A 24,211-nucleotide genomic window follows, 5' to 3' on the forward strand; every position below is an offset into this window, starting at 1 on the left:
GGAAAAACAAAATTAGCCACAGCTTTTCATAAAGCAAATGCACAGAACATTTTCTTGTTCGAATTCTTGTACAGAAAAAGCTTTCTTGATTAGTGTTAAAATGTAGAATTAAGTATTATTTTGTTCACAGAAGTGAGTATAAAGCTAAAGATTCAATTCTCTAACCTGTCTTATCTCTAACAACATCTTGTCTACATGAAATGAAATGAGTAGTAAGATAAAAATGAAGAAATAAATTATAAGGACACTGGAAATAGTATTTGCTTAACTGTTGACATTACAGCTATTTATAAAATCACACAGAGTAAATTACAGTCTTTTAAAATTTTGGTGGCGTATTGACTGTTACTGCACAAGAATTAAAACATTTTTTTGATGGAAGTTATTCTCACTCAGCAGAGCACTTTTACACCTTAGAGATAACCGTATTTATAAGTGTTTCTATATTCTGCAAAGCAGTTCATTCTACACTTGGATTCTTTGCTGTACTGTGATCTACAGGGAACAGTCCATCCCTCTACACTGTAAAGGTGCTATGGACATTCAAGCAGGAACAAAGAAATTGTGATTTCTGCTGTATATGCAGAGTAATCATTATACCCTTGCAGTTGTTGTAAAAGCCTGAGTCAGTGCTTTCAAATTTGTGAAGTGGGAAGTCCACGTCTCTAAAGAGGACTGGCTTGCAAGTTTATTGCTTCACTGGGGACCAGTGATTCTTAATCATTACTTGTCTCCTGGAATCTTGAATCCCAGTAAGCAAGTCAGTTAAAGTGGCAATGTGTCCACATTTCTGCACATCATCTACATCTAATAACAATATATGATCTTTCAAGTTGACAATTCATAAAAAGTAGCAATCTCTGGGTAGGATACGTCTCTTAAAGATGAAATACCCATATAGTCTTCTGACATGTTTTTCCCATTGTCATCTGTAGGTAGATGATTATGTTTACAGAGTACTCTGCCCAAAGTACAGGGACACTTGGGCTGGGCCTCTGCAGGTCTCAGTCTGGACCCAGCAGGGCTTATTGGATTAGTCACATCACCGCACAGCTATGGATATTTCCTTTCTGAAAGCAAATCTGGTTTAGAAATAAAAAAGGTGACTTTGTGCAGTTACCAAGCCAGTTCATAGCCAGTGAGCTCCTACACCTGCTGGGGCTCTGGCTAGACTCAAGATGCTTTGAGCAATGGCATAGAGCTCTCTAGCTCTTTCACTCTCTGGAGCCTTACTGACTCAGTGCACAACCAGACTAACATACTGCTTCTACACACATTTAGATAATGCTGTGTGCTTGAATGATGCTGTGTCAATGGAACTGTTCAAGGTCAGGTTGGATGGGGCTTTGAGGAACCTGGTCTAGTGAAAGATGTCCATGCCCACCTCAGGGGAGGATGGACTGGATGATCTTTAAAGGTCCCTTCCAACCTAAACTATTCTATGACTTCACAACTCTATGTCAGCATGATGCTAGGAGACTTCATAGCTGAATATTACCAAGAAGCAGAATGCCAGTTCTCTTGGCCGTCTTACTGGTTTTTTACCAGATCATGTGCAACAGACCCTGTTCACTATGTTTTTAAGATCTGTTTTTTTCCAGTGGGAGATGCTGCACTTCCTGTGTTCATAAAAAATGCCCATTAAGTTAACACCGAGAATGCTTAACACTTCTTCTTCTGTCTCATTCAGATTTTCACCGCAGTGGAATTTTAGTTTTATGTTAAGACACTTAAATTTAAGCGTCTTCATGAAGATGTCTATACATCTGTAAACTCACATTACAGTCACTGAAGATGTACTCAGTACAGGCAACAGATCTCGAAGATGTGACCATCAAGCAGGTGTCTACTTTTGGGTCAACTTAATTGCTTTCTAGGCCCCACTGACTATGATAGCTAAATACTCAGCTCACATGTAGACTTCTACAAGTGGACGGCTAAATTTAAATGTTTTAATCTGATGCTGAACAACATGCAGAAATCTAACCACGTATGAGTTTGGTACAGCCAGAGAGACAATGTCTTGAGGGTCCACTTGAAGGCCACTGTGTGTACACTTTGCAGCTCTGTGCAACCAAGTCTACACTTCTAGCAGAAAGACTTGTATTAGTTGATTAATTCCAAGCTGAGTAGTATATGAAGGTCAATACATGATAACCTTTCTTTGATCCTATGACAATTGAACTGTAAAAACTAACCATGAAATATTTACATTACAATCATATTTCTTCTCTTCCAAATCAATGTTTGACATGATTTTAGCAGTTAATTTTCTAGAATGAAACACAGTTTCTTAGAACTGGGATTCCAAGCTGCTTTCAAGACAGTGTGTTGCCTTCCCTAACTACTAATTTACAGTGAACTACAATAAATACTGTTCAAGAATTTAAATAGAGTATTGGAAAAGAAGTAGAAGGTGATGTAAACATCTATTCTTGCAAGGTAGTGAAGCTTGGTACACTTGCCTAATACCACAGCAAAGATAAGAATCCTTCAGTTTCACTAAAGAATGATGGATAGCAAACGAAGTTATTTGGCTGTTGCCTTCAGGAGAGAAGTGCTACCTTTTCTATCACAGTAGGACTGAAATATAAGAGGGACGTCAGACCAGACAAGGTAATATGACCTGAATCAGCTGAACTGGGGATTCTTTTCATTTTTCACTCGCTGATTAAAGCTAAAGATCGTAGATATTTTAGAAACAAATCTGTCATTAAAATGATCCTTTTCCTCTGGCAAATTCATGTTAGTTATACTACGAGCACTACTCCTTGTATATTATATTTTAAATACATGACATCTATTCATCTTCAGATACATTAAAGTAAGAACTAAGTTGACTGGAGCAATTTCAAACTCAAAATGTCTTTTCATCCTTACTCCACAAGACAAATTAGATTTGCAAGCATCTAGACCTCAAATCTATTTGCTCTTTAATAATTTAAGCACTGAAAGGTCAAGCAGCTCTTTTCTGTTCCCCTTTATCAAAGTCCAAGTGCTAATGAAAAATAACTAAATCCTATCTGCTGCCCAACTTCCACTCACTGCTGTTTCTCTGATGTAAATTAACACGTTATAAGCACCTGGATCAACGGAAACTGACAGAACTTTATGAGTGATACGTTTTACATTTGTACAAATGAAATCATGTTCCTAATGAGTTTTAAAGAATTACTCCAATTACAATTATAATCCAAAAGCTCCCTCTAATTCTTGCTGTTAAAATAATTTTCTTTCATACATAACATCTGAACTGCCTATTCTGAAAAAGGTTCAAGCTTAGTGAATTGAGCTAGCACTGCACCAGGACTTTATCATTCCTCTTAGGTATTAGTCATATTTCCTGCTTGTTTGAAGTTGCATTATTCCTTTTCCACACCTCTACATTTCAGAGCATAAAGTCTTCCTATCTGTAATCCAAAAAATAAAATCTACACTACAGTAAAAGGTGCCAAAAGCATTTTGGCTATTGGTAGCATGTAGATTGATCTTTCTGAAGGAAAGAAATGTAATTTAAGCTTAATTCACATTACACAGTTCTACTATAGAATTCAAATTCCTTGGAAATTGAACACAAAATCTACTTTTATATGGAATGAAACTTGCTGTTGCATCAAGAAAGGAACACGTGGGAGTTATTTTTAAATTAGGATTCAAATATTTCAAATTTGGGGATTAAAAAATGTGTCTGGGGAAAAAAAAAAAAGATGTAATTTTTAAGCTACTTTTTATATTAACAATTCCAAAATAGTTCCAACTTTATATGATTGTGCAGAGATACTGATCTGAACATAATAAGGACTCCAATTTTTGTTAAAAATTAGACATATCAGGCTTCTCTGCTATTTACTGAAATTGGGTTGCTTAAATTAAAATAGTCTGTCAATGTCTGCTAAATATACCAATTTTTTTCAGAGTTGGAAAAAAGAAAGAAAACATGTTAACACAGTAATCAAAGATGCTAAGAATATTTAGAAAAATGAATCAGACAATTCAAATAATTCAAATGAAGACGTTAAGTATATATCTATTCTTAAGTACATGAAATGATGGATTTTAGTAACTTGCTGAATCGCCATGATTCCACATTATTGGAATGCAGTAAAACAGATTTTAATTAATCAAAGTTTCATTCAAAGTGACAAAATAATTTTCCAAGAAGGGCCTCTTGGACACAAGCATGGACTTCAAGATTTTTAATACAGAAGTCCTTAACATGTACAAGCTACGTATTCATCAACTGAAACTTATGAATTCATAATTACTCTTCCACTACAAGTAATTACAAATCAAAAACAAAGGGAAAACAAGCTTGACTACATCATTATTGAAATGTCAGCTCTATTTTTTCTCTCTTAAACAGTCTTGATGCTTCACCTAACCGAAAGCATAAAGAATTTTTAGAAATTTATTTTACGGAAGATAGCCTAAGGACCTGAATCTAGATTAAGAAGATATGAATGTATTTAGTAGTTGTAATACAACTGTTGTGTGATCCTAAGCAAGCCAGTTAAATATTTTGTGCCTCAGTTCTTCATCTGTAAAATGAGAACAGGAAATATTCTCACACCCTCTGGCCTGCTTCAGCTGTTCAAAACTAAAACCTCTTCAAGACCTTCTTTTTTATTATCCTTGAAAAAATAGGTGTTTTTTTTTTCCCTAGGAAATATACAAAGCCTGCAAAGCTGTTAAGCTTCACTAGCACTGTCCTGATCAGCTATGTAAAATGTTAGGCTATCATTGCAGACTGTTATGGTGACATTGTAGAGTCTAATTTGAAGTTTTCTGCTCATCGTAGTTAAGTCTCTTCTTAGTATTATGCTTTATTATAACCATATAGAACTGATACTTTTTATAGATCTCTGTATCTTGACTTTCATGCTTGCTTTGTTTTAATGCTAACAGATTCAAACAACAGAATAACCTTTAAACTACATATTGACCAGTTACTTATTCCCATAGCCCTACATTATCTATATGCTAGAACCACTTCACTGCATTTTTCTACTAAAATACCAAAGTTCCAACAGATGGCAAAATTAGGAAATCCAAAACCCTCTTTCTTATCTCTGTTTTTTGTCAGTGAACTTGATTGCTCAAACTGGAACAGTCTATGGGGTCCCCACAATTTCACTAATACTTGTGTAGATGCTGGAAGTGTACTATACTGCTATTTAAGTCATAAGCACTTTTTAAAAATATCAGTTGTTTCATTCATGTTTTGCATCCAAAGTTTCAAGTATCAACTGTTTCCTTAAAAAACCCCCAAACTTTGGACAATTTTTTGATATAATCTGCAACATAACTTCCTCTTCATCTCTGTCATCAGCTGTCTTTGACATGTTCATAACATATATATATATATATATATATATATATATATGGATTAACATTGGAGATGTCGATCTATTTCTTCCTGCCTTTCTATTATTGTAATTCATCCTATAACTTAAAATTTTACAGTTCTTGAAATTATATGTAACCCATATCTTGAAAGGGAAGAGGGAAATTATTCTTTAAAGGACAGGAATTAATACAGTTAGCAGGTAAACAGAAGGCTACAAGAAATTCTCCTCCTACTGAGCAAGAGTCTGTATATTTATAGGTGGCATTAAACAAAGGTGATAATGACAATGCGTGATTTATCAGGGGTCCCACCATCATAACTACATAGGCTTTGCCAGTGGGTCAGGAGTTTTAGCAACACATAATATGTACTGAACAAAATATACTCCATGTGCAGTCATTTTCAGTACGGATGTGAAGCCAGAGAACCAGCTGAACAGTACTTCTGATCACTCTGTTCCCTCTGATCACCGTAGAATTTTACATATTTTGTCAAAGGGGGAAGTAGAAACTGTTTGACTGTGCCTTTTTTTTTTTTTTTTAATGTTTTGTCTGCATATCAGAGACCACTGCTATACTAAAGATCAGTGTTTATAGGCTGAAAGAACTGGGTGCAGTAATAATTGCTCTTGGGGAGGGTATGGTCTCAGGGCAAGGGCAGTCTGAAAGAACATAAATGGGTAGTTTATTTGGGAGGGGTGACTTTTCTTGTCCAAGCATCAGAAATGAAGCAATCTATATGAGTTTGGGAATTTTTTTCTTGTTGGGTTTTTTTTGGTTGGTTGGTTTTGTTTTTTTTCCTGAGAGTGAATTGTCATTGTTACAGGTGGGATAGAGATTAGATCAACAACTTCATAAACTTGGAGTTTATGAAGTAGAAGTAAGACCAGGGAGTTTCTGATTCACAAAAGGACAAATGAGTATGCCTACCAATAATGGAAAAGCTTGTTCAGGTAGCCCCCTATATTTCAGGAATGTTTTATTTGAGAGATCAGAGCATTTCCGGGCTTTAAGCAAAATACAGCCTTGTCTGCTATAGCTTTTAAAATGAGAAAAAAAAAAAAAAAAGTTTGAAAAAACAAACCTCGCAAGAACATAACATTCAGATAAGAAAATACAGAACTTAAAGAAAACCAAACAAAACAAAACCTCCAAATTAAGGCTGCTGTACCAATTCCAACAACGATGCAAGTATTTTTAAAGTAATATAGAAAGATCTAATTTATAAAGGGCAAAAAAGAAGGTGAACTAGGCAATGTTGCTAATAATATTGGCAATACAAAAGCAACCAAGATTCTTGCAACTGCTTGACATACTAGTGCTAAAGGTGTATTGTTTTTTCTTTTTGAAAGTGAAGGGAGTCTTAAATTCCTCTAACTTTTTGTTTGCATCTTTACTTGAAGTCAGGAGATTTTATGCAAACAAAAGTTCCACAATCTTTGGTAGCTTTCTAAGTTTGTGGGGCAGTTGGTTCCTCCAAAGCGTAAGAAAGGGACCAAGAAAAGAAAATACTTTGTGCTAATAGCTTGTTGAAACTTGAATGGAATGATTCTACTTGCACATCTGGCTTTATTTACTGGCTTTGCAAGTGAAGAGATAAGTCTGGCTAGATTCTCCAAGGCATCAACTGTCTTAATTCTCATAAAACACTATTACTGGCACCTGAAATTTCCAGCCCATGGGAAAAGTCAAATCGGAGAAAGCCACAAATCTTTTGGAATCAGACTTGGGGTGCACACAAGAAGGACTAATATTATACAGCACCTCCTTTGTCATGCAAGGAGCCCTATTTCTCAGATCAATCAAAGCAGAAATACCTAAACAGCTGTAGAGGAGAAGATAAGACAGCTTAGGTTCAGCCCCTAGAGATACTGCCAAATGTAAACTCTCAGGTGTCATAATAAGCTTTATCTTCACAAACCCAAGTCCACTGGGGAATGGTATCTGGTTTTTAATGTAAAATTCCTAAGCTGCTTTGTGACTACTCACCTCTTGTGTATGGACAGTCTCAAAGACTTAAAAGACAGTATTTACAAAGGGGATTTTCTGGGAAAAATGTATCCAAGCAAACCTCTCCTTAGCGTTTCTATGGAACAGGAAATCCTGACTGTTCTCATACGGGAAGCATTATGTCACTGGAAGGTAAAGGTATTTCTCTTGTTCTTTCCTCCAAGGACAGTCACCAGGGGAGGATATGACAATGAATTCAATTCCCTTGACAACAAAACCACTTGCTATATAGTATCTTAATTGCAGAAGTCACCATAAGTTCATTATGGATTTAAATGCTTTTTCTAAACACAGAACAACTGATAAATTTCTCATTTGCATGTTCGGACTCTCTAGGATTTAAGTGAGACATTAGAGCCTGGGCTGGAAAAATTGTTAGAACAAATTCTGCAAGAAAAGTAAAGGAGACAAAGATGCACACTCCTTCCATCTTCCAGTGGCCAGATGGGTGCCACCTAGTCCTGATGACACAGCGTATTTAATTTTTTGCCTTATTTCCTAGTATATAGAATCACTGTTTTAGAGAATCTAAGATCACTACATTAAGGGCAGAGAATGTCCAGCAGATCTTCTGCCTTATAATTGCAGGTAATCATGTACCATTCATGAAATGTTTGTGAAATATTTCTCTTTAGATTCAGTTATCATAGATGATGATTCAAAACTTAAATTTGTTTTGTTAGTAAATAAATCAGGGAGAGAAGAGAGAGAGGAAAAATATCTTTGAAGAATTTAAGTTTGTAATAGTTTTGTTTTAGAAGGGTAATAAAAGATTGCCAACATGTAAGCGGGAGTAGATAATCTGTATTCTGTTTTACAACATATGCTGATGGACTGCAGCTTTAACTTTGTCCAGTCTATCCTTTGCAAAAATCAATAAATTCAATACATATGCTGACATTAGCTTAGTTTAAATAATACACTACTGAAACAGCGTATTAAAATTGTTAAGAACCATTTGATCAACACATATGTAAGTGGTGGTCAGATATAATGCCAACAATAATTGTGGCACAATAGACTGCTCTGAGATTCTGAGATTTGTTGACTGGCAAGGGAATCAAAACTGTTCTCTTAACCCTCTCAACCACCCAAATCCTTGATAAATATTGATGAATTTTATTTTTTTTTTCCTCTCTAGGTATACAGCCCCATGGTTAATTATTTTGACTTATTTAAATACTGGTGCCCAACTAGGACTTGAGAGTGATACTACTATACCGCTATGAAAGTGTAAAAGACTGTCAGAATTATGACAAACAGGATGACAAGGACAAATCTATGTCTCCACAACTGTTACATACGTTTCTACACCTGAAATTCCTTAATCCTGAAACAAAGTTTCCCCGCCCCCACTCTCCAAGGGACTGACTACTACTCTATACTGATGCAATCAATCAATTTGATGAGGGACAATATATTAGCAACTCTCCATACTTAGAAATAACCACATAAGTCTATCCTTTTAAATTTTTTTCTATGAAGATAAGCATACACATCCCTTTGTCATTTTGAAGGTAAATTTTAAAATTATTATGTCTTCTGCTGAAAAAAAAAAATATTGCAGGCCACAAAAAACCCCCTATGATCAGAAACATACTTTTTCTGAACCACTTATAGCCTTGTGCTCTCCATACTTAACATGGATTCATGTATTTGGCTGCTTTTTCTTCAAACTCACGTCAAGCAAATATATAGATTTGTACACATTCTGAAGCGCTGCGCAGACTAAAGTGAGTGCAAAATAAAAATAAAATTAAACCTACTTATAATGGTAGTGTTTCACACTGACTTCAAAGTAATTTTCTACAGGTGTTAAGTACTACAAGGTGAGAGAATATTTTGCTCTATATTAATAAATTCTCTCAGCTATTAATTGTGTATTTGCTGGACAAACAAAATATATCTTTGATTACAGATCTCCCCTAATGTACTCCATACTGTATCAACGAGATCTAGCTACTAAATATGGACTGCAAGTGACAAGCTAAAGAGGGCACCAGAGATTTGGCAGTGTTTGGGGTTTTCTTTGTAGGAAAAGGAATGTTTACAATGAAGAGACTGCTAGGACACATATGAAAAGTTTTAGTTTGAAGATAAGTAATTGTGCATGTGAAAGGAGAAAGAAAAACTGAGCAGACAAAACCAGAAAAAGGTTGAAACATTTAAGAATATAAAAGATTACAGAGCGTAAGAATGTAAAGAAGGAGAGAAGAAGAAAATAAAAGAACAGAAATTATACTGAAAACACATTGAGATGTACCATCACCTTTGATAAACAAGAAGTGCAAGAAAAAGTAGGAGGAGGAAAGATTTTTTAAAAATGAAGTCTAATACAGATATACTTTAAGCAAAGCATTTTCTAACAACTTACAGTCAGCTACTTTTTATAAATTACATGCAATATGTTTGTAAAAGGTGTTTGATTTCATAGTACAGTTATGAAATCACATCATTTACTTTTATAAGATTGGGGAGGAGAAGTATTTATCCAGGAATGACTGCTACAAGATCTCTACACTCATGATGATCTACTGAGTATTTTCTGAATTGCTCTATCAACTGATATTTGGCTTCTTCCATGAATAATTCTGGTGTACATAAACTGATAGTCTTTCTAATAGGTATGTCACCATTATATTTTTGGTAAACATAAAACTTCTCTGCTGATACTGCCTTCATGTATATGGGACAACAACATCCCGTTCACATTGATCCAGTACTGGGTTCTTTAAATGCCATTTGAAACAGAAGATGCTTTAAAGCCTTATAAATAGACTAAGAAGCTACAACTTTTACAGCAAGAAGTTCAGAATATGTACCCAAGAACACGCCGTAATCCCATCTATATTCCACATGTCGTCTGTGATACCCAGCTCCCACCCTCAATATGCTCAGATCCTTTTAATATCTCCCAAATATTGGCTGGAAAAAAGGCAACACATGCTGTGGCTGCTTCTGGGCTACATATGGGCTTGCTGGTATGTGAATATTAGCTCTCTACTGATGGACTAAATGAAATGAACTAACTAGTTCATATTGTAACACAGCCTATCCTTCAGCATAGATGCTAATCTAGGTCCTTCCTCTGTACCCAGAGATTCCAAAATGTGGGAGAAACTATTTATTTCATATGTGCTTGAAAATTCCCAATAGGTCCAATATTAATGAGGGAAGGAAGGAACATACAGACAAATGAACATTATGACACATAAGCCTTGTTTTCTTCAGAAACCAGGATAAAATCAGGTGTAAACTTTAACTTAGTTATGTTCCAGGAAGTTTAATTCTTATCTTGGATATGTTATATAGCACACACAAGTCAAGGTGTACTTCCTTTCTTCATTTTACCAGTGAACAAGTTTTATTTCTACTGAGTGTAAGGGCACAGTCCCTCTAGGCACCAGATACTATTGATCTCACTCCACAAGGCTTTATGCTCTTAATTTAAAACCCAAGCAGCAGTATCACTAACTTAAATGATGCTGGTCTAAACTGAACTGAACCTAAGGCTTCAGATTCTCCAGGGCTTTGAGACTGACTTCACTAGAGAGAAGCATAAAATAAGGTTGCCTCCTACATCCTTTGCAGTCTGCTCACAACATGGCTTAAAAATGAACCACAATCAGGGATACATTGTGACGACAATAATTCCACAAAATATACCACAAAGCCACTATTCTGAGATCTTCTGTTGGGCATCATGGCAGAGGTGAGTTAAAACGAGTAATTCTCTCCAGACAGTTAGCTATATATACAGCTGCTTATTCAACACTCCTAACCACTGCCAAGTTGTTCACAACCGCTCATAGATATCTTTTTCTCTTTTCCTTTAGAGAGGAAAATGCTATTTCCATTTATTTTAGATATAGGAATGGAGAGATACTGATTTGCAGAAAGCTACACAGATAGTCCCTACCCGAACCAGAAGTAAAAGTGTGCTCTCATCTGCACCGAGCCCCAGTGCTGTATCTTCTAGGCCATCCTTCCCATCACAGTGAGTACAGTTTTCAGTAACCAGAAACACACTGTAATTCCTCTCCTGGCCATCTGAAGAGGCTTAGCTTCTCTTCATCTCTGCAACAGAGCTCTCCCTTGGGGAAGACAGGCCTACTCATTATCTGGAAGACTTTGTTTTGTACAAACAAATAAAAATATTTTTTTTAAAATTGCAGAGATACGTTTCAAGAGGATATTTCTGCTGATAGCAAAGAATTAACAAACTATTTAAAGTGCAGAGTTTCTTCTACACTATCCTGATGGTGACATCTGTCTTAATTTGAGTATTTTTTTCCAACAGTTACCTATTCAAACGCAGGCAGAAAAGGAGGGAAGAAGGAAGAGGGTGAGAGGGAGGTTAGGAGATAGAGGGACACAGAGGAAAAGAGGGAGAAACAGAGAGGGAGAGGCAGAGAGGGAAGGAGATTTCTGTTAAATCCTGCTGGGAACAGGAATGACAATCCCAAATTATATGGGCATCTTTTATAATGAAAACCACTGATCATCAAAGTTATCTACGTTTATGAAACCCTTCTTTCCAGCCTTGTTTAGTTATTCATATGATAAGACTGCCTCCATCTCTCAAAATTTCTATTAAAACTACCTTCTTTCCATTATAATAGTTTAGAGTAATAAAAAGTCCCTCAGTATGCAGAACAGTGAAAGGCAGGCATTTTGGTTTATTCCAGTTTAAATAACAAATAGTGTAGCAACTTCAATGCTCAAATTTCTACATCTGTCATGCTGTGGAGGTGTTTGTGCTTAGCAAAGCTCATAGAACAGTGGGTAACTCCTAGTACAAATTATAATAATGAAAACAGATAATAGCTGGGTCTTGCACAGACAACTTTTTTTTAGATGCCACATTTTTTATATAATAACACAGTGTTGAATATTTCATTCTTGTAACTTTAATTTCTCTTTGTTCTGGTTTGATCAAGATAAGATCAGTCCTAAATTGCTTTGGAATATTAGCTGGCTACCTTGAATGCATTTTGTATTCTCTCAACCGTAACTCATTACATGGAATTTGCTTGGCATCAGTAAGTCACTATTGCTTTTGTGTGTGTACGTATGTGTGGGAGCGTGTGTGGTTCAATACCCTGCTGTTAGCCTATTTAGTGATAAAATCTGATATAATAAAATATTAATTACAGCTGAAAGGTTGGGTGAGAAATATGAACTCAATTACGGTCCCATATTGTGAACAAAGGGCAGGGTGAAAAAATCCTTTAGTTATAGAGGTTTGGGATAATAAAAGAACAACTAGAACATCAGGCTCAAGCTGAGTGCTCCCTGAAAGGCCACCTGTTATTAATCTTCACATCAGGCATAGAATTTCAAGTAAATTAGGTTAAGATGAAAGATTTTTGCTGCTGATTTTTTTGACTTAACTAATTTAAATATTTCTTTATCTGAGCATTCTTTTCTTTGATGTCATTGCAATTTAGTAATGAGAAATTTGTAACAAGCACAAGGACACAGCAATTATAATTAAAGGTTAGATATCATACATGGTATGCAAAATGATCACCTTATATGGTATAAAAATAGATAAGAACTAACAGTTGATTGTAAAAGTCTTCGTTTCAGTCAGACTGGCAGGCAGTTTCTCAGTGCCAAACTGTAGCAGATGTGGTCCTACGATCTTAGAAAGCCAAGGTTTTTTTTTAAAAAAATACAAGCAGTGGAAGATAAATAATTTTAAGACTTCGTAATAAATACATTTCTGTTCATCTGAGGGTCCTGAGGGAACTGGTGGGTGAAATGGCTAAGCCACTACCCATCATATTTGAGAAGTCATGGCAGAATCTCCCTCTGACTGGAAAAGGGGAAAACATAACCCTCATTTTTGAAAAAGGAAAAAAGGGAGACCCGGGGTACTACAGGTCAGTCAGTCTCACCTCTGTGCCTGGCAAGGTCATGGAGTGGATCCTCCTGGAAACTGTGCTAGGGCACATGGAAAATAAGGAGGTGATTGGTGACAGCCAACATGGCTTCACTAAGGGAAAATTGTGCCTGACAAATTTGGTGACCTTCTGTGGTGGGGTTACAGCATTGGTGGGGAAGAGCAATCGATGTCATCTACCTGGAGCTGTGCAAAGCTTTTGACATCATCCTATATGACATCCTTGCCTCTAAACTGGAGAGGCATGGATTGATGGATGGACCACTCAGTGGATAAAGAACTGGCTGGATGGTCACACTCAAAAAGTTGCCATCAACAGCTTGATGTCCAAGTAGAGAGAAGCGATGAGTGACATTCCTCAGGGGTTAGTATTGGGACCAGCACTGTTTAACATCTTTGTTGGAGACATGGACAGTGGGATTGAGTGGACCCTTAGTGAGTTTGCTGACGACACCAAGCTGTGTGGTGTGGTCGACACACTGGAGCGAAGGGATGGCATCCAGTACTGTGTTCACCTGTGGGAGCCCCCAACATTAGAAGAACATGGACCTGCTCAAGCAAGTCCAGAGGAGAGCCACAAAGATCATCAGGGATATGAAGCACCTCCCCTGTAAGGACAGGCTGAGAAAGTTGTTCAGCCTGGAGAAGAAAAAGCTCCAGGGAGATCTTATAGTGGCCTTCAAGTACCTACAGGGGGCCTACAGGAAAGCTGGAGAGGGGCTTTTTACAAGGGCATGTAGTGATAGGACAGGGGGTAATGGCTTTAAACTGAAAGAGAATAGATTTCAATTAGATGTAAGGAAGAAATTGTTTCCTGTGAGGGTGGTGAGGCACTGGCACAGGTTGTCCAGAGAAGCTGTGGCTGCCCCCTCCCTGGAAGTGTTCAAGGCCAGGTTGGACGGGGCTTTGAGCAGCCTGGTCTAGTGGTGGGTGTCTCTGCCTGTGTCAGAGGGATGGGAACTAGGTGATCTTCAAGGTCCGTTCCAACCCAAATCATCCTATGATTCCATGAGTCTATGTTCTGTTCAATTTACCTGAGTGTGCAGACAGATGAATCATGAAACACTTAATAGAATGTGACCAGATTGTAGACAAGCACAACTGTGACACAAAGTTAGTCAAAATCAAATAATTTGACCTTGAAATCCCATGCATAGTAGTAAATCACAGAACTGAGCAATCTTATCTACTATTGCAGGCTAAAATATGCCATTATATCATTAAATAAGATTTTCATTGTCTGAAGAACTTTGTATTCTATTAACAGTGTTTTCTATTTCAACATGTTTTGCTGAAACTATGGCAATATATTTTGGTACCAAGACAAAAAACATGCTTTCAATGAATTTACATTAATGATACTTGGAGCAATCCAAAGACCATTTCAAAGCATCTTAATCAGCTTTATGTTCTTTGCTTAATTTCTTTTAAAAAGAACACAGAAAAATGATAAGTTCACAAATAGAAGATAAAAATATCTTGGTATAGAAAGCGAGGTACTTTTGTAACCCAATATTACACCATTTAACTCAGTTTTCAGGTTGCCAAGGCCAATTTACAACACAACTGGACAATATGGAAAAAGGACTATAAAGTATTTTCACAGATTAAAAGAAATTAAAGAAAGCTAAACTGTCTAAAATATTTTAGTCTAAAAAAGAAAGAAGTTAGAGGGTATATGAAGGAAATATTCCAAACTGAAAGCCATGGGAGAGCTGACTGATCCTTTATTTTCAATCTGTCACAGAGAAAGAAAATATTGGTGCACAATGGTACTGAAGCAGAGATCAATGAGGAACAAAAGAGAAGAAACAAATTCCAAGAGTCTGAACACATGCAAACTGATTTGCAACAACCTGTGAGATCACACAGCCCATCTTAACAGAATCACAGAATCAGTAGCAGCTTTTCTGAAAGTATATGCTTGACTCTCTGATATTCAAAGAAAGCTCACTACTGCTTGCAAATTGTAGGTCTGTTTCTGATTAGACTGGAAAGTTTCATTACACGCTGGAGGGAAGGGATGGCACCCAGAGGGACCTGGACAGGCTTGAGAGGTGGGCCTGTGCAAACCTCACGGAGTTCAACATGGCTAAGTGTAAGGTCCTGCACATGGGTCAGGGCAATCCCAATCACAAATACAGGCTGGGTGATGAGTGGATTGAGAGAAGCTCTGCAGAGAAGGATTTGAGTACTGGTAGATGGAAAACTGACTATGAGCCAGCAGTGTGCACTCACAGCCCAGAAAGCCAACTGTATCCTGGACTGCATTAAGAGCAGTGTGGCCAGCACGTTGAGGGAGGGGATTCTCCCCCTCTACTCCACTTTTATGAGACCCCCATCTGGAGTGTTGTGTCCAGCTCTGGGGCCCCTAGAATAAGAAAGACATGGAGTGTTGGAGCAGGTCCAGAGGAGGACCATGAAGATGATGAGGGGCTGGAGCACCTCCCCTATGAGGACAGACTGAGAGAGTTGGGGTTGCTCTGCCTGGAGAAGAGAAGGCTCTGGGGAGACCTTATAGTGGCCTTCCAGTACTTAAAGGGGGCCAACAGGAAAGATGGGGAGGGACTCTTTGTTGGGGAGTGTAGGGATAGGACAAGGGGTAATTGTTTAAACTGAAGGAGGGTAGATTTAGATTAGATGTAAGGAAGAAATTCTTTCCTGTGAGGGTGGTGAGACACTGGCACAGGTTGCCCAGAGAAGCTGTGGCTGCCCCCTCCCTGGCAGTGTTCAAGGCCAGGTTGGACGGGGCTTTGAGCAGCCTGGTCTGGTGGAAGGTGTCCCTGCCCATGGCAGGGGGTTTGGAACTAGATGGTCTTTAAGGTCCCTTCCAACCCAAATCATTCTACAATTCTATGATTACAACACACTTCTAGCTTTGGCAGTCATTGACAGTACCTGGATCAGATTCCACCCACTTGCTTCCTGCTACATAAGCCAGGGTGCAAAGAAGAAACAAACTCGTTATTTTTCTTGTTATAGAATATGACAGAATGCTGTTACCCAGTCTTCATAAATTAGGTAGAGAACAGATCTAGCAAGGTCTAAATGACCAGTTCACTTGGATTTCCAAGAAAGCAGGAAGACAGGCTCCCATCTAACAGGGACATTACTAGTTCTTTAAATCTATGTGGGATGTGTTATGTCATTTCCACTAAATAATGTTGAGATTCAAGTATGGTTTTAAGAAATACTATACTATGTTTTTATCATTCTACCATGTTCACAGTTGCTGGATATAATATGATAAAAATACTGTACTGGAATTAAAAGGAATGGAGTAACAGAAGAGGCAGTCTTTCTGCAAGAGCCTGCCTGAGTCATTTTTACTTTCAAAGAAATCCAGGGCCAATAGCAAACCACAGGTTTCTTCCTCAATAGCCCTGAAGAATATCAGTAGCTACAGAAAGATTAAGTATAACAATAATGAAAAAAACACTTTGAGGAATAATGTGATGTTCTTAAAGAATAGGAGGATTTTCTCAGATCTAAATCTGTACATAAGTGATAAGATACACTATTGCTTATTCTCCTGTATTCAACTCCCAATTTATGTTTATCATATAAGATGCTGCATCAGTGGTTTTCATTCTGTTCTCTGCAAATTCGTAGGCATGAACAGTTTGAAAAAGGTAAGAAAGACAAACATACAGCTTATAGATTTAAAATCACAACTTAAAGATCTGCACATGTGCTGCAATATCTTTAGGGGTTTACAAACTTAAAAACCCCCCACTCTTCTACTAAGAAAAACTGATTATAAGTAAGCACTATTCTACTTCAGTATGTTCTAGTAAACATGAACTCCTGCAATGCTGTGACTATGCTCTGGAGAGCGTCCATGAGGTATGGACACTCTGCAAATGTAATAACATTCACGTGTATAACTATGGCAAGTTGCACAGCTCTTATTTATGAATGCAAAATAATATGCACTTGCAAATTGCTCAAGGATCCTGGATATTACATAGAAATGAAGAAGTAGCATTTAGAACAGGAGATCAGCTAATAGATTAATGACAAAATGTTAACACTAAAAGAGAACTCCATATTCTACAAAGCTGTGAACAGGAAACTCACTACTGAATTGGGTTGGGGAATTAAGCAAAGAGATGTATTAAAATGAGTGGTTTATAAGTAGAGGAAGAATGCTTCTTTTCTCCCTTTTTCAAGGATGCTCTGCAACCTGCTGGTTTGTGTGCCGCACAGAAAGAAAAATATTTGCTGAGGCAGCTGAATGAATACACAAGACAATTTCAACAGGTTTTTTGATTCAAAGCTTGAAAACTGTTTACTGCTCATTAAACCACTCACAGAGGATATGAAGTTTTTAATCTATTCAACCAGGGATACAACATGGAGCATGGAGAGACTAGCTCATATAGATCTGCTGTGGTGGTTTAAGATGTTGTCTCATTTGTCCATTTTCTCCTTCTGCCAGATGCTCTGCTTTCATGGGAGACTTGGTGGAAAGCAGCACGTGCTTATGCTTCAGTTGCAACTGAAAAGCCTAGCGTTATCACCTAAGCAACCCAAGGCACAGACACGTTTTCTCCTGCCAACTCTGCTGTGGGAGAGCAGGACCACAGCAAAAATAATCATAAAAAAATTCTCATCTCTCAATGTTATCCTCTTTTTCCACAACTTAAATGCAGTGGGTCCTGGTCCAGCAATTTGGAAACGGAGATTAGTGTCTGTGTTCATTTTCATCCTTTCTTCTCTACAAAAAGGCTCTGCAGGGCACTCTAATCAGCAGTGCAGAATGATGCAGGCAGATAGAGAAAAACAGTCAGGTTTTGTGGCATTGTCCCCAGTTTCTCAGGACTTCTGTGGATAAATACAAGACTGACCTTCTATTCTGTCAATGAAGGTATAAGTCTTCCTCCTCCCTGCACTGGGAATGACTCTGGTAGGATTAGGTGGCACAGAAACCTTAGCAACATGACATTGTACAGCTCTTCCCACAGGAAATCTGGCTTTAGATAAAAGATTCTGCACAGCTCAGGATTAGCCCAAATGTTAAATACAGATGAGATTTTGGCCTTGTGCTTCTACTACCCTTCGAGACTAATCTGGAAAACATCTTCAGCTCTAGATGTGAGAACATTGTTAATTCATTCACCCTCATCTGATTTCCCCATGGTAATTTCTCCCTAAATTCAACATTTTTATAATGCCTTAGACATCCATCCTACCGCTCTCTGAGACTGTTTAAGGCTGAGGCATTTATACTGCTCCTGACTAAAGAGTTGCTGCTCTCAGTTGTAGAGCCCAGTAAGTGACTCTAATGTTTCTTTATGTCATTTAATGTAATCCAGTTGAGCAGATTAGCTTTTACTTAGCTATGCTTTAGAGTCATGATGCTTGTTGTAAATGTCAGTGATTTCCTTTCCTACTTAAATGAAGAGCGTAACAGAAAGTAAGTTTTCATGTTAATGTTCAGTAAAATGAATACTCTTTCAGCATCCAGTATGGGAAATGACAGTGTTTCACTTAGAGCATATCTGTACCTTTTCTTTCTCCTTCCATGTAGCATTCTTCTTTATTCTCTCATCTCCTTTAAGTCTACCTAATATCAAACAAAAGCATTTGCTTGCTTGCAGTGCATGATCAAAATGCTTTAGTGCATGCAGAATATGTCAATCAAATATTATTTATAATGAGAGTTAGGAAGTCCCCCAGATTACTTTATTCTGGAAACCACAGTCCTCCTGCCATATATTTATGCATTAATAACAGAATCTTTTTTAATGCAGCCATTTAGTGCTTCCTAGTGAATAAAGGGGTTGTACAAACTTACTCAAAACACACAATACTAGGAGAAAAAAATCCTGAAGTCAACAGTAGTATGAAATGAACTGTCAAAGAATCGATGGAAAAGGCAATTAAAATGGTGCAGGTTATTACCGTGTCGCAAGCTAAATTATGAGAAAAACCCTGCTGACTTTTGGCTCCCTGATGAAGACAACCCTGGTCTGTGTGAGCATCTTGACAAAAGCTCGTGCTTCTTCTGGGGGTTGTCATGTACACAAAACCGAGACAGGACTTTTGGCACCACAGTGCCATGTGACCAATTCTCACATAATACCACACCTCATAATCATTTCTATACATTTATCTAGCACTACCTTCCTGACATTTATAACTGTACCTGTTTCAGAGCTTCATTTCACCACTGGGTAGAGACTTTATATTTGAGCTGTTTATTTACATGCTCTCTGAACTGAAATTGTCCTTTTTCCTCTCTGAATTTTATTCCTCTGATGTATTTTTAGAAAACAGCCATGCCTTCTCTTGGTCTTAACTGGCTAACTGAAACAACTCTAGTTCTCTCAGTCTCTCCATGTGTAACACAGGTTTGTCAATCCCCTGATCATTTATGCCACAACACTCTGCTGCTATGGTCTAGTACATTAGTATTTCTTGATAGATCAGAACTAGGCACAGAAGTTCACATGAGGTCCTGCCATTGTCTTGTACAATGGCATTTATAGCTTGTCACCTTAGCTGGAAACCCCACCTGCTGTGTACCATCTATTTGCCTATTTCACAGTCATGCCATGTTTTGATGATTCACAGTCATACCATAAACCATCAACACACAATTTCTTCTGCTCTGTTATTTTCAAAGATGAGCCTCTATCTTACAACATGCATCCTTGTTATTAGCTCATATAATGCAAACTTTGCATTTTATCCTATTTGTAGGAGGTTAATCCTGAAGGCTGTTCAATACTTTCTGTGCAGCATTCCAATACAATGCTGCAGGCAGGATTTACTTTTACTGTCAAATAGATTATGACGTGTTATATTTATATCTGATATCTATAAACAAAACATGAAGAACATTTTTGGGTCACCTCTCGGTTGATAATTCAGTACTTCACAATAAAGCACAATGAACATGTACTTACATCATGTCCACTAGATTAGAGCTCTTGTGAGCCACTTAAAAATACATATTTAATTTAAATACTTATGAAAGAAAAACAACTGAATCTCAAGAAACACAAGTATATAGTCTATGACATGGCTAAAGCACAGAAAAATTGACACGCAACATTGTCAAGGCTTCAGTACTAACAGGACCCAAGCAGCTATGGCTTTCAATATGAGCAGCAAGACTGACCTGAGTGCTTATTTAGTCAAACGGGTGAAGAATCACTAAAAGCAACTCCATACTTTTCACTTGGGACATCTCACTTTGGCATCCAGCACTTGAGAGCAAAAATACCAATGAGATTCGAACCTCCATGAAAACAAAAGAACCGTAGTGAGATGATAAGCCACAGTGGAAGATCTAATTTCACATTGACATTAAGGATATGGGAAGTGCACAATGCATAATACATAATAAGATCAACAGTGAAAGCTCCCAGAGACAGAAATGGGCTATATGTGCCTGACAACTCCTAACCACGGTTTTACAGGAATTCAGAATGGGTCACTCAGCACTGCAACTACAAACTAACATAACAGCTACTATGATACACACTGTCAGAAAATTACTTTAAAGTGTCTCCAGAAAGTACATCCCCACATAATCCTGTTCAACAACTGGTCGGGGAAATGCAGCTGACTCACTCCCGCTTCAATCCTTCCAAAGCACACAGTAAAACAGAAACAAATCCCTGGCATACTTCAGTAAACACAGGGCAACAGCATCTCTTTCTCACATTTTCAAGAAGTGCACTGGTTGTTCTATGTTTGAACTTGGGTATGCATAAACTGAGTACACTTTGAAAAATCATGCAATGCAGTAATTTCCAGATTTGTTCATAACTCTTTCATTGTGGTACCTAAATGAAACACCCTCTTTCTCAAGGCAAGTTCCCAGAAATACACTTGAGCCCCCTACACATTCAGTGGGAGAGAGAAACATGTCTCTTTACAATGCCAGAGGGCTATTCAGAGGTGGGACTGTACCTCTCATACTACCCCTACTACCCATACGGGGTGGAACTACCTAAACTCAGCAAGAAGTAGATGCTTAATTTAAAGACCTTAAAGGCACTTTATTTGTGGCTTTACTGTATATGTCTACATCTGCTTAGGATACAAATGTCTGAGCTATCTCATGAGAGATGTGACAGTCATGTCAGCTTTTTCCACAATAACCTAACAACTTGAGCATGTTCTTGGAAACTGGAAGCCGGGGATTCAATACTGTTCTCAACCTGAGAGGCTTTCACCATACTGCTCCCACGTGCCAGCCATCTGAACAGTGTTACTGTGGTCTCCTGCTGAGGCTGGCCTAGCATGCGGAAGAATCAGAGAACCAGAAAAGCATTCATGAACAATTTGTCTAAACAAATGGAGACTCTCCTTATTCTGTCCATGATTTCCTTTTTTATTCAATGACCATCTAAAATATAACACATTGAATGTCCCATGAGAAAGCAACAAGGACTTCTGGTCTCTTGCTTGCCTAGGAGGAGCTTTAGGAAATCTGTGCTCCTAGTTAGAGGTTTCTACTGGTTTACTGAGAATATAGTGGAACTTGAGAACAGGCTGATGGCTCAGACTCGGTAACGCTAAGCTGCCTAAAATCCATCTAAGCTATATGTGTAACAGGAGATTGAATAGAGAAATGCAACGCTGTTCTCCCTGTTAAATGGTTTGAAAGGTCCCCAGCAGGTCTTTGGCACCAGCCAGCTACTACTCTCCCTAAAATTTCTAGACATGAATCAGGGCTCATTCCCAACTGGCAATCTGAAGGTGGCCATAGTGCCTGAGAGCTCTGCAGTATGAATATGGGCTGTTTTAGACAGATGGACTCAGTACCAGAGAGTGGTACAGAGCATACAAAATTCACTAGTAAATATGCATGCCTAAAGTCTGAACTCAAGTAGGCTAAGATGAGCGATGAGTAGCCATTCCTTGGAAAGGGATCATGGAAAAATGACACTGTTCTGTTCCTTTCACACTCAGAGACCAAGCTGTTCATTTTATTAAGTAGATTTAAGAAAAACATGTTTTATCAATTCTGACTGACGCTGGCAGTCCAGAGCCAGCAAAACAGGGTATGAGTTCCAAGGGTTTATGATTCACCAGTTGAATTGCTGTTGGGCTCCAGCATTCACCAGGGAGATTGGAAGAATCCACTGGTCCAAAGGATGTTAGCAGAGAACTAATAGCTCAACTAGACTATCACACCATCAGAATGAGAGGTAAGCAAAACTGAGAAGACTATCATTAGGAATTATGCAAAGATACAGTCTCCACTGCATCCTACTTAAGGCCAGCATGTAGAAGTAAGGTAAAAAAAAAGAAAGCAGAGCCTCATAAGAGTGCAGCAAATTTTTCAGTTGTTAGTTATAATCAGGACCCATGAGAAAGTACTGGTGAGTTATGAAACTGAAGAATAATCTCTTCAGAGATTTGGAATAATCTATTCTCTCTTTTATTCTGGAATTTCTCTAGCTTGCTTTATTTATCATAGATGAATTTTTATTAATCACACTGCTAAATAACAGACAGCATTACATGCTGGTTCTCAATGACAGAAATTACTACTTAAAAATATCAAGAATAAATGCTCCTTTTACCCAGAGACTATGTGAGAAGTCTCAGTAAAAAAGGACCATGGAAATTTCTGAACAAGCCAGCAGGACATGTGAAGCTGTATCATGCATGCCCAGGCAATACATACTGTAAATTCTATCTCAAGTCACAGTAAAAATCCAAGGACAAGTTCTACTGCATAACAAAAAAGAATTACAGCATTTTTACAGCATAAGCAATTATTTTACTGTTCCCTCAGTGAAACTGAAATTGACCCTTCTGCTGTAAATAATTATACTTCTTGCTATAAAGAAGTCACAATTATGGGCATTAATAAAACCCTGTCCCTTCTGTATCACAGACATCCTCAAACAAGTTTACTGTCTGCCTTACAGGTTGTAAAGCTGTGATTTGGAAATACAGTTTGCAAGCAAGAACTGACCCTACAGCATACAGTTCAAACCTTTATGTTTACAGACCCTTAAACAACAGAAAGGATGCTTGTGGCAAGCAAATTAAAGAATGGACAGTAAGTTCCCTTCATGCTCTTTAGAGGTTGTGGTCTCACAGTATTTCAAAAGGCTGTATTTTGAACAGGACATTTCAGAATACTAGTGAGTTAGTAACGCGACTTGATCATATATAGTTACATTATTTCACCATAACCACTTCTTTATCATAAATCCACCAAATATCTAGACTGTTTTATCAGTGAGCTCTTGAAAGGCCAAAGTTCCCTTTTCATTTTATTGGAAGCTTTCCAAATCTCTCCTGGTTAATGTACAGCTTTGATATTTCTCTCCTCAGCTGTGTCTACATGAGATTTTATTTTTTCTCATTACTGCATTACCATGTAATGTCATTGGGAATAGAAGGAAATTACAACAACATGATAGCATTACATAATATGCTAGGTAGGAATTGTGAGAGAACAGAGCTAAAAATACAGATATTGCAATGCTTTTATTTGCATGTGCTGTTGCCATGTTTTTGCCTACACAGAATGCTAACACATCCCTTATTGTACAAATCAGCATTTTCCCATTTAAAACTTATGTGTTCACTTATCCTGAATTTATAATCATACTCATGACGTCTGCCTCCATAATTCATGCATAGGAATTAATGCCGCACTCTTACCAAGCAACACAGAAACTCAGACTGAGATACCAGTACCTCTTCTTCTCTGAGAAGTGGATTGCAATTTCAAGGCCCAGTCCTGTGACTGCCATGTATTTCACAACAGCAATGCAAGTGCCCCGTGGTCTCTTCAAGGTTTTGGAAAATAACCTGAAACTTTCGTATTCAGAGTACTTGAAGCCCTGCTGCTTTCTGAGTTCCAGTGATATCTGCCACAGGTTTCCAAACAGCCTGGCTAGCGTGCTAGCTTTTGTTTGGATTTCTTGATTTCCAGTGAAACAATTTAATTTGCTGATCTGTTGA

General features: G+C 37.8%; 1 protein-coding gene across 1 annotated transcript in view; it reads right to left on the reverse strand.

The window, feature by feature from the left end:
* Positions 1-24,211, reverse strand: part of PTPRM (protein tyrosine phosphatase, receptor type M) — a 406,723-nt gene that overhangs the window by 195,571 nt on the left and 186,941 nt on the right. The gene's annotated exons all lie outside the window — the stretch shown is intronic.

Source organism: Athene cunicularia, assembly GCF_003259725.1.
Source record: "Athene cunicularia isolate RWA chromosome 2 unlocalized genomic scaffold, athCun1 chr2_part1, whole genome shotgun sequence".
NCBI lineage: Eukaryota > Metazoa > Chordata > Aves > Strigiformes > Strigidae > Athene > Athene cunicularia.